This window comes from Syzygium oleosum, unplaced genomic scaffold (genome assembly GCF_021117445.2).
Source record: "Syzygium oleosum isolate NSW1041296 unplaced genomic scaffold, Sole_v2.1 Sole_v2.10, whole genome shotgun sequence".
Taxonomy (NCBI): Eukaryota; Viridiplantae; Streptophyta; class Magnoliopsida; order Myrtales; family Myrtaceae; genus Syzygium; species Syzygium oleosum.
In genome coordinates this window covers 6,067,360-6,079,010 of record NW_026607494.1, presented here as the reverse complement: position 1 = coordinate 6,079,010, position 11,651 = coordinate 6,067,360, and the positions used below count along the sequence as shown (strand labels likewise).

At 45.1% G+C, this 11,651-nt stretch overlaps 1 pseudogene; it reads right to left on the bottom strand.

The window, feature by feature from the left end:
- Positions 1–2,987: 2,987 nt before the first annotated feature.
- On the bottom strand, positions 2,988–11,281 carry LOC130139159 (wall-associated receptor kinase-like 1; annotated as a pseudogene).
- Between the last annotated feature and the right edge of the window lie 370 nt (positions 11,282–11,651).

Sequence of the window (11,651 nt, the reverse complement as noted above, 5' to 3'; positions counted from 1 at the left end):
ACACGATAAGACTTTCGATCAAAGAAATATCGAAGCTCGAGGACGTCAAGTCCCATCTATATGGAACCAAGTTGCACTTAAACTAACTTAGACCGGCATGGTGGGATCCAACGGATGAATTGTTTATAGTGGCCCCTGTGGTCTTCAATAACGTTGTCCCCTGAGAACTTGTACGAGAACAGTTCATTGACTTAAAAGTCTCCAACAGTGATAGAATAGAAAGAAGATGGGTCCTTTGCTAGCTATTGCGCCGAAGATGACTTTCCTTGGCCCACAAGCTTCAAGTTGGTGTGCCACCACTAAACTTGACTAGGTCAGTGGTCTCGGGCCCACCTATCGTCCACGAGATCAAAAGTTATTGCTATGCCATGATCGAGCCTTTGACAAGCACAAATTGCTACCTTCTGTGAACATATTTATGGACTCTCGACACGTTGGATCGGTTATGTCAACAAGCTTATCTCTAGAGTCTCAAGTGGTGCTGAGCAGCTGTAATCTAAATATGATATTTTGCAGTGGATGCTTGGCTACGCAACCCTTTCATTATTACGATCACTGTTCTGTAACTTCTACGTTAACACAAAATCTTTCACCATTTGATATAATAAGAGTTTATGAACTGGAAATGAAGATGGAGCTCGCGGATGGCCTCCTGTGGAAAAATCCGCACAAAAAATATCACAACGATGGACAAGTACAAGGAAAGGAGTAGTGTGCCATTTGGGCCTAGTAGAACGCGCAGCAAATCAATGCCATTTTTGGGATTTTTATCAAGTGAAACAATACAATTTTCGATGGGAAAAGTACCAAAAAAGTCATGACCCTATTGCATTGGTACAAATTCAGTGTCAAACTTTTCAATTTGACTAATTTAATCTAAACCTTTTCATATTGATATCAATTTAGTCTGTCTTGCCAATTTAGGTCGGAAATCGTTAACGTAGATGTCGGCTGTCCTACGTGGCATGGCCGGCACCGACATGGACATTTATAATAATATTTTAAAATTTTTAATAAATTTTTCCTTTTTTTTGGGCGAGGGCGTCACGGCCCTCGCCCAGGCCGTGAGGGTACAGCCCTTGCCAGAGCTGGTGAGGGCGACCCTTGCCCATGCCGCGAGAGTCGAGCCCTCGCCAGCCCTCGCTTGTAGCTAGTCGCCGGCCATGGCTAAGTACTGGCCACAGGCAAAGGCAAGAAAAGAAAAAAAATAAAAAAAAAGGGAAAAAGGGAATTTTTTTTAAAAAATTATTAAAAATATCCACATCAGCGTCGACCATTCGCTGACGGTGCAACATACGACGGCTGGCGTCCACATCAGCGATTTCGGGTATAAATTTGAGATTTTGATTCTTGATTATGCTTGTTGGTCGGCCACGCTTCGGCAATTCCTTTTCGTTGTTGTTTCTAGTCCAGGCGAATGGATGTGGGCTTAAGGGGGGGGCCTTGGCTGCAAGAGAGGCCCAATCAGGTGGATAGTGAACTTTAGGAAGAAGAATTGGGGGTTTCAGAGAAGTTAGCTCTTATTAAACTTTCCATTTTAAAAAAGGTTTCAAACTTATGAAAAAGTAAAGAATTCACAGAGGAAAAAAAACAGAAACGCCAGAGTTTGAAAAACTACAGAGAAAAGAGAAGCCAATATTGGTCATGATCCCTCTTTCTCACTTGTAGTTTTGGAGGTGATTATTAACCGAATAGAAAAGTAGATAAAATATTGAAAAAACCATAGTTATTGATGTTTTTCAGCAATCGGATCTAATGCACGTGTGAAAATACAATCATCTGAATACAAAAGTTCTTACTCAAAGAATTTGGTATGTGTGAAGTTCGAAACGAAAATGGAAGAATTATACACCCCAAGGTGTGCATCTAAGGGGATCTTATGTTGTCGAAAAGCAGTGTCCAGGAAAGTTTGAACTACGAAAAAGTCCATAAGTTTAATTTCACGATTTTTGTGCTCAGACATAAAACTAAATTATGATCCCTAGGAATTTTGTTGCGATAAGCAACATGAATTGCGTTCTTTAAGGGCAATTAATCAATGGAAATATCATGGCAAAATCAATGGAAATATGGAAAAAAGAGTATCAAACATCTTCGATACTAAAAGGAGGAGTAAATATTGTGGAAAATTACCAAAAAAATCTTAAACCTATTGTAAAGATGCCAATTCAGTCATAAACATTTTAATTTAGACAATTTAGTCCTAAATATTTTGACAATTTGCTAATTTAGCATTTACGGCCAATTTTGGCCGGAAATCTCTGGCATGGACGCTGGCCGTGCGGCTAGCCAGCTGTCACTGATGTTGATAATTTTTGTTATGTCTTGTAGGACAGTTGGCATTTACGTTGGCAATAACCATACAAAATTGGCCTGAGTGACTAAATTTGCAAATTGTTTAAAGGTTTTGGAATAAATTGACTAAATTGAAAGGTTTATGATTGAATTGACATCTATACAATAGGTTTAGGACTTATTTAGTAATTTTCCCAAATATCGTTTATCTACGAGTTAGTCTATGCACGATTGATTTCTATTGTTCTTGTTTTGCTATTGATAAATGTAGTTTGGGTGGTGAGTTTGACATATCACGCGGTGAGGATTTAAATGATACCTTGATCAAAGCAGCCGGAGCATCGGCAGCTGGCAACAATCCCTCTATACCGTCAGCAATTCTGTGTGATCTTCAAGGATCTCAAGATGAACTAAAATCACTGCATTATGCACAAGGTAGATGATTGCAATTTGCATAGTATTTCCAAATTGGCACATACACGGGTATGATAGGACCTGAATAAACTTAAGATTGGTATGACTTCACAGTTTATTGATCCCGAGCACCAAGAATAAGTTCATTACCAATAAATAACTAACCAAAATCCTCCTATCGGCAAAACTAACAAGTTTTCCTCCCTTCTCTCTTTTTTCTTTCTTTTGCTCTGAAAACCGATTTCCATGACAAACACAGCAATATGACTCATAAGAATGAGAGACAAAAATGATCTTCACCACGTCTCACTAGGTAAGAGTGGCTGCACATCCGAAAATGTAATGACATCAGGGTCGATGTTTGACTTGCTAGATTTAAAAGCAGTAGTATAAGATTCAGTTGCCTCACGGTCCTCTTGATTTTGCTGAATATTCGAAGGGTTTTGGAGCTTCCTTATCCCCTCCAACTCCATTGCCACCTCTTTCATTGTAGGCCGGTTCCTCCCATTCAAGTTCAATCCCCTTTTGCTAGATTAGCAACCGATGGAATCTCCTCTTTCTTACCTTCTATCAAAACTTGATCATCCACTATGTTGAACAGGCCATTCTCCTCCATTGAAATTATGAAATAGGTCGCCAGGCTTCTTCCTTCTTGTTCCCTCAGAGACGAGATTGGCTTTTGTCCCGTTAAGAGTTCAACAAGGTGTCACGCCCTGAACCCCATCAAGCTCGTGGCACCCCTCTATGGTCGAATTAGTGCGACGTCCCAGGAAACGCCGCCGACCCAAATCTTAAGCATCAGAGATATAAAACACCAGCGAAAGCCACAAACAGCCAGACGATATTAACTTGGGGTATAAGGGAGAATAAACATCTATTGCTTATTCAAACTTATACAATATCCATCATATACAACCCATATAATATACATGCACACCGAACTAACAAAACTACGCACCACCGATATAAAAAAGATGAGTAGCCTGGGTATACCCTATCTCCAAAAATGGTACACTTCAAAAAGCCTACACTCAACCCCCACACTAGCCCCTACGCCCTCTAGATGGCGTCCACTCCGAGTCCGACTCCTCAAGACCCGAGTCTGAATCCCCCTGAACTGTCTGCTCCTCTGAGGACTCCGAATCAGCATCAATATCGATCGGGTTATCCACATCGCCCGACTCCAATGGAACCTCTACCCGCTCCTCCTCATCAGGCTCCTCCTTCGGCTCATACTCTGGCTCGTCCTCGGGTTCCATCTCTGGGTCTTATTCGGGCTCATCTTTGGGTTCTTCTTCAGGGTCTTCTTCTTCTGGTTCCTCCTCTGGTATCACATCGAGATCCACATCCATAGGATCATACCCTGCCTGTGACTCCTCCGGCTCCGGATCAGGCTCAGCCACGGGAGGTTCAGGTGCTGCAGGTGCAGGCTGATGTTCGGACTGGGCGAGACTAGTCTCCAAACTAGTCATCTCACCGTCAGGAGGGGGTATGGTTGACGGGTCCCAATCCCCAACTCCGTCAAATAGGACGTCAAAACCACGGACGGGGCCAAACTCATCCAACCCGTCCCTGAACATCCAAGCGGTGTAGGTATGGGCTTGCCAAAAGGGTAACCCTATGTCTACCCAGACTACAGTAGTATGCTTAATCCAAGTCATGTTTTCGTCTATCGGGTATTCTACAACATTATGGTTGGTGTGCATTGGGATCCCAAAACGCTGCGGCGGTGGCGGTGGAAGGTTCATGGCTCAGGGCGGGGTTCTGAAATAATTTGGTTAAACAACCATGAGACAAATCTCAATAAGTTGACAGCCTAAACCCCACTTAATGTCACACCCCGAACCACATCGAGTTCGCGACACACTTCTCTGGTCGAAAAATGTGACGTCCCGGAAAATCGTCGACCCAATTAAACTTATCAGAGATTTATCAGTCAGCGAAAGCCACAAATACCCGGACAGTAAGAACTGGGGTAAACAGGGGAGATTAAACACATCCATTGCTCATCCAAACTTATATAATATTCACAATTTACAAAACCACAATATATACAAGCACACCGAACTTCTACACTATAAACCACCGATGTCAAAAAGGATCGATAGCCTGGGTACCCTATCACCAAAAATGGTACACTTCAAAAAGCCTATTCCCAACCCCTACACTAGTCCCTATGCCCTCTGCTTGGCGTCCACTCAGAATCTGACTTCTCATCACCCGAATCTGAATCCCCCTGAACTGTCGGCTCCTCTGAGGACTCTGGCTCGGCCTCGATCTCAATCGGGTGGCCTATATCACCCGACTCTGCGGGAACCTCGACTCGCTCCTCCTCAACTAGCTCATCATCTGACTCGTCCTCTGGCACAAACTCGGGATCGTACTCTGGGACATACTCTGGCTCGTACCATGGCTCGTCCTCGAGTGCGTCCTCCGGTTCTTCTTCAGGCTCATCTTCTGGGGCCTCTTCAGGTTCTGCCTCAGGTTCTTCCTCTTCCGGTTCTTCCTCTGTGATCGTCTTGAGATCCACATCCATCGGATCATACCCCGCCTGGGATTCTTCCGGCTCCGGTTCATGCTCGGCCCCCGAGGGCTCAGGTGCTGCAGGCGCAGGCTGAAGTCCCGACTGCGCTAGACTAGTCTCCAAACTAGTCATCTCGCCATCCGGAGGAGGTATGGCTGATGGATCCCAGTCCCCAACTCCATCAAAGGGGACATCGAAGCCACGGACGGGGCCAAACTCATCCACCCCGTCTCTAAACATCCAGGTAGTGTACGTGTGGGCTTGCTAGAGGGGTAGTCATATATCTACCCAAACTACCGTAGTATGCTTCACCCAAATCATATTATCGTCTATCGGGTACTCTACAACACTGTGGTCGGTGTGCATCGGTACTCCAAAACGCTTAGGTGGCAGCGGTGGGAGATTCATTGCTCAGGCCGGGGTTCTGAAATTGTTGGTTGAAATAACCATGAGAATACATCTTAGTAAGCACACACCCTAAATCCCACATAGGCTATCACGTACCTCCAGACAATCCCAAACACAACTACACTCAGTCATCACATAGCAGGCACACAATTTATACTTACCTGGGCCTTTCCAGCGTGCAACCTGCACGTTAGCCACAGTAGTATAATTTCCAATCACATGCACGTTATAATTACATTTTATGCATTCGTTCCGGCCTCATCACATTCTTTCCACCCAACTCGCCAGTGACCCGCGTAATGGTACCGCCTCAGGTTCACTGCGACAAACTCATACTCGACTCGCCAGTGACCCGCGTAGTAGTACCGCCTCAGGTTCACTGCGACTAATTCATACTTGACTCGCCAGTGACCCGCGTAGTAGTACTGCCTCAGGTTCACTGCGACTAACTCATAACAACACTTCATTGCCCGCGTAATGGTACCGCCTCAGGCCGTATATCTTGCCCGCGTAATGGTACCGCCTCAGGCTGTATATCTTGCCCGCGTAATGGTACCGCCTCAGGCTCAACACCCACCACCTACGACACAACCCGCGTAATGGTACCGCCTCAGGTTGGCCGTCCTCCGGTAATACCGGGCATCGTCCCGCGTAGTCATACCGCCTCAGGACGGATCAATTCCCCGCGTAATGGTACCGTCTCAGGGATTTTCGTAACCTCATGCACAACATTTCACACACTTTCCCATTCAATTACTCACTCGATCTTCACACTAACAAGCCCAATTACTAGCTGATTAAATCCGGCTCATGTACGCATCCAACTCCACGCATTTCACATACTCAGATAAAGCCCAACATGGCCAATTTGGCGATCCACGCAACTCAGCCCATGCGTGCACACAACAACTCATATTTCGATCAAATATTTCATAAACTAGCGAGCAATCACGGCCGCCATCGGGCCCACAATCACAGCCACAATCACAGCCACAAATTCAACATTTCCACGCATATTTCAAGCCATAACAGGCACCACAACACAGCCACATCACAGCACGTCAAACCGGCACAAATCGTCTCCAAATCGGACCATATGCCCGTCATTTCATTTCCCGATTTTCCAGCATCTAACTCAGCACCAAATCAGTCTCGAAATCATCATAATTTCATTCATAAATCAGCCATAATTAGCCCCCAAATCGGTCCACTAATATAACCACTAAACAGTCTCTAATTAACCCCTAAACCGTCACCTATCAACCCGATTCAGCTCTAATTCGTCCGTCGATACCCGAAGTCCTAAATAGAGTTTAGGACGCGACTTACACGAACTCTAGACTGGCTCGGCTAGAGTGGGAAGGGGGCGGCTGATCGGTGGCCTCACGGCGGCACGCGGCGGCGGCGAGCGGCTAAACGGCAGGCGGCGGCGAGCGGCTGAACGGCGGGCGGCGGCTCCTTGGCCGCGGTCACTCACGGCCATGAGGGGAGAGAGAGAGATCGCCGAGAGGGAGAGAGAGAGGGACAGCGTGAGGGGGGTGGTGCGGCTCGGTGGCGAGATGGCGGTGGCACGGCGGACGGACGGCCGGTGAGCGGCGGCGCGGTAAGGGGGAGAGGGCGGCGATCAGTGAGGGAGGAGAGGGAGAGAGGGAGAAAGTGAGGAGAGAGAGAGGAGTTTGGACTTTAATAGTCCAAGGTCAATAATTGAAGGGCCAAAAGACCATCTTGCCCTTCTCTCACAAATCCAATCAACGGCTTAGATTCGATCTTATCTTGAGATCGACGGTCCGGATCGAATCTTTCCAAAATATCTAAGGGTAATTTGGGAATTTCTCAAAAAGTCAAAGGGCAAAATTGTCCAAAAATCTCTAATTCTAAGGCTAGGGCGAAATTACCAAAATGCCCTTCCCAAATTACATTGCCCTTAACAAATTTCCAGGGGTAAAATGGTCATTTTCCATTTCTCGCCAAAATTCAATTTTTCTGAAGAATTCGGGTAATTCCGAGGCTACCCGGGCAATTGACAAAATCGTCCAAAGGATCCGTCGTGACTTTCTAAATTTTCAATGCCCAACTTGGTCTCTAATTAATGACTAAGTTCTAAATAACGTAACTTGAGCATATCTCATACCAACGGGTGGCTTTTGGGGAAATTCGCATTATTGACCCGTGGCCGATACTAAATCAAGCCACGTTCAAGTTCACTCGGGTCGTGACGACCTCGGTTGTCACTTAATCGCGAGGATCGATCGCTAGATCCGACGGGCACGATCGTTTGGTATAGGTTTGGGGTCATTTGTCAATTCATTTCGTGGTCAAGCGGAATCACCCGCGATCCACTCGTATGACAATGGCGAACTGATCCCTAGCTATCCTTAGACCGGCCTACAGTGGCTCAAAATATCACCTCGACGATTTTCATTGTCGAAGGTCAGTTCACGATCGAGTTCTTTGGTCGCTCGAATTTAAATCCCTAATTAGCCTTTCCCTAATGGTTAGTATTCCCGAAGTGATCAATTCCGGGCGAGATCTAACTACAAGCACGTCCATAAACTATCCATTTCATAAATCCCAAGTGGGTCGGATTTCAGAATGTCACACTTAAGCTACCACGTATCTCCAGACAGGTCCAAACACACAATCACTCAATACATACATATCACACACACAAATGTACTTACCTGGGCACAACCTGCACATTAGTCTCAAATACACGAATTTCAAACCACATGCACATTCCAAGCCATTCTCATGCCCAAAAGCACATGTCGTGCACACAACAATTTCGAACACCACATTTCACACTCAATCATGCACTATCACACCATTATCATTTTCCATCTCTTTCCTCGGCCCGCGTAAACACGCCTCAGGCCCCACATTCCTATCGCAACCCGCGTAAACACGCCTCAGGTCCTATCGATCTCACTTTCCACTTGCCATATCACACATTCCTATCGTGACCCGCGTAAACACGCCTCAGGCTTCACAGTCGTATCACGACCCGCGTAAACACGCCTCAGGGCTTTTTAGTGATCACACGCACATCACACGCCTCAAATCTCACACGTTCACATACTTGGGCATTAGGTACATGCGCTCAAACGCACCCAGTTCAACCGTCACAATTTAGCCCACATACATACATACAACCATCATATAGCACGCTATTTTTCACCACAAAAACCATGGCACAACAATCACGACGTTACACGGCAATTTCACGCAATTAATTGTCGAATCAAACTATCCATTCTACACGCCAAACAGAATTTTCCAGCATTCAAACCAATCAATCACAGCCCTTATTTGGTCTCTGATTTTCCCCCAAAACGCCACAAATTCATCCCTAAGGCCCCTCATCCAAATCAGCCCTTAAAACCAACTAAACCGTGTCTAAACGAGCCCGTTAATACCCGATATCCTAAATAGGGTTTAGATTGTAACTTACTTGAAATTTCCAAGCAAGCACAACCTATCCAAGGGCGACAAGGCGGCTGGAACGCGGCGGCTACGGCGGTCCGGCTGAACAGCGGCGATCGGCGACGGCGGCGGTGGCTTGCTCGGCCGGCTAATCACGACCACGGGAGGGAGAGAGAGATCGGCCGAGAGGGAGAGAGGGACGGCGGCGAGAGGGTGGCGAGGGCACGGCTCGGCGACCGGAGGGGCAGCGACGGGCGGACGGTGGCCGTGGACGGCGGCGGTACGGCCAAGGGGAGAGGGGGGCGATCGGCTAGTGGGAAAGGGGAGAGAGAGTGTGCCGAGAGAGAGGGTGAGGGAGAAATGAGAGGGGGAGAGAGAGAAAATGGTTTAAATACCAATAATTGTCCCCCTTTTGGCAAAATGACCATCTTGCCCCTCTCTCTACTTTTCCAATCGACGGCCACGATTCGTTCTTATCTTGAGATCAACGGCCGAGATCGAATTTTTTCCAAAATATCCAAGGGTAATTTGGGGATTGCACAAAAAGTCCAAGGGCAAAATTGTCCAAAAATTGTAATTTCTAAAGTGAGGGTAAAATTACCAAAATGCCCTTCCCCATTTACACTTGGCCTTAACAAAGGCCCAAGGGTAAAACGGTCCTTTTTTTCATTTCTCGCCGAAATTCGATTTTTCTGAAGGATTCGGACGATTCTAAGGCTAATCATGCTAATAACAACGTCGTCCAAATGTTCTGTCGTGACTTTCTGAATCTCCAATGCCCAACTTGGTCTCTAATTAATGACTAAATTTTAAATAACGTAACTTGAGCGTATTTCAGACTAACGGGTGGCTTTTGGGGAAATTCGCACTTTTGACCCGTGGCCGATACTGAATCAAGCCACGTTCAAGTCCACTCGGGTCTTGACGACCTCGGTTGTCACTTAATCGTGAGGATCGATCGTTAGTTCCGACTGGCGCGATCATTTAGTATAGGTTTAGGGTCATTCATCAGTTCATCTCGTGGTCAAGCGGAATCACCCGCGATCCACTAATATGACAGCGGCGAATTGACCCCTAACTATCCTTGGATCGGCCTACATTGGCTCAAAATGTCACCTCGACAATTCTATGGTCGAAAGTCAGTTCACGATCGAGTTTCTTTGGTCTCGCGAATTTAAATACCCAATTAGCCTTTCCCTAACGGTTAGTATCCCAGGAATGATCAGTTCCGGGCGAGATCTAACTACAAGTACGTTCATAAAATCATCCATTTCATAAATCCCAAGTGGGTAAAATTTTGGAATGTCACACAAGGACAACTCCAAAGCTATATATATCGCTTGTGTCTATAAATTGACTTGATTAGAAATACTCGGAATCTAGGTAGCTGAAAGTCCTCTGCACCAATGTGGTTACACGAGTTTGATCGAGGGAAACGGACTTGGAAGTACCGAAATCTGCCACTTTTGCCCGATATTTTTCATCCAAGAGGATATTGGTGGACTTGATGTTTTGATGATAAATAGGGATAGAGACTGCTAAATGCAAGTAGAATAAGGCTCCTGCAATTTTAGTTGCAATTCGTAGGTGTGTGTCCCATGATACTCAAAACTCTTCATTTGGGTCATGCAGATCTTGGTATAGAGTCCCGTTTGGTATAAACTCATGTACTAAAAGCAGGACTTCAGTCTCCAAGCAATACCCCAATAACTTAACCACATTCCTATGGTTGATTTGTGAGAGAATGAATAATTCATTTATGAACTGTTCGACTTTGCCCTCGTCTATCGCTTTCGATTTCTTACTTTCACTAAGAATACCACTAGATCCAACAAAAAAAAGGGAGGACTGCTGGATATACTTGGGATTTGTTGACTGACTTGATTTAATAAATGATGAGACGGTAGTGGTAATTAAATTATTGGACCTATTTAAGCACCCAACACTATTCAGTGACAACAATTGGTAGACAAATTTAGAGACTAGTACATTTAACACTAGTTAAGAGCAAAAAAGAATTATAATGTCATCGCACTTTGGATTCATTTTTTAGTTTCCTTAATAAAATACGATTCAGTTAACTTGTTTGTCGTTTAGTTTAAAACGTTTAGATAAGTGACATGATGTTCAAGGCGGCCCTCTAGGTTATACAGTATTCGCTTAGCCCGGTCGGTTATGTTTAAGTTACATGGTGCCTATTGCCCAATCTTGTGCCATTGGGACATGATTCAATGATCCCAACGACTCTTTTACCCACCTCGAGTTTGGTCCCCCGCCACACCTGACCACGATGAAGTAATTCTTTGTCCAGAAGAAGTAGGGTGGGCTCCCTTTTATTTAATTCTGGGTGGTATTGTCAATTTACTTACTTTACTGGTAAAATTTCAGAAGAGTTGGTAAGTTATTACTGAATTTGAATGATGATAAATTCTTCATGGCAGTGATAGTTATTTACCACAATGGTGAAATTTCAAGAAGTTGGTAATTTACTAGTTCTTTGATATGTTGGTGGAATCCTGATAATTAATAATTGTTTACGATACTAGTAAACATTCAGAGTAGTTGGAAATTTTCTATTTTATTGAAA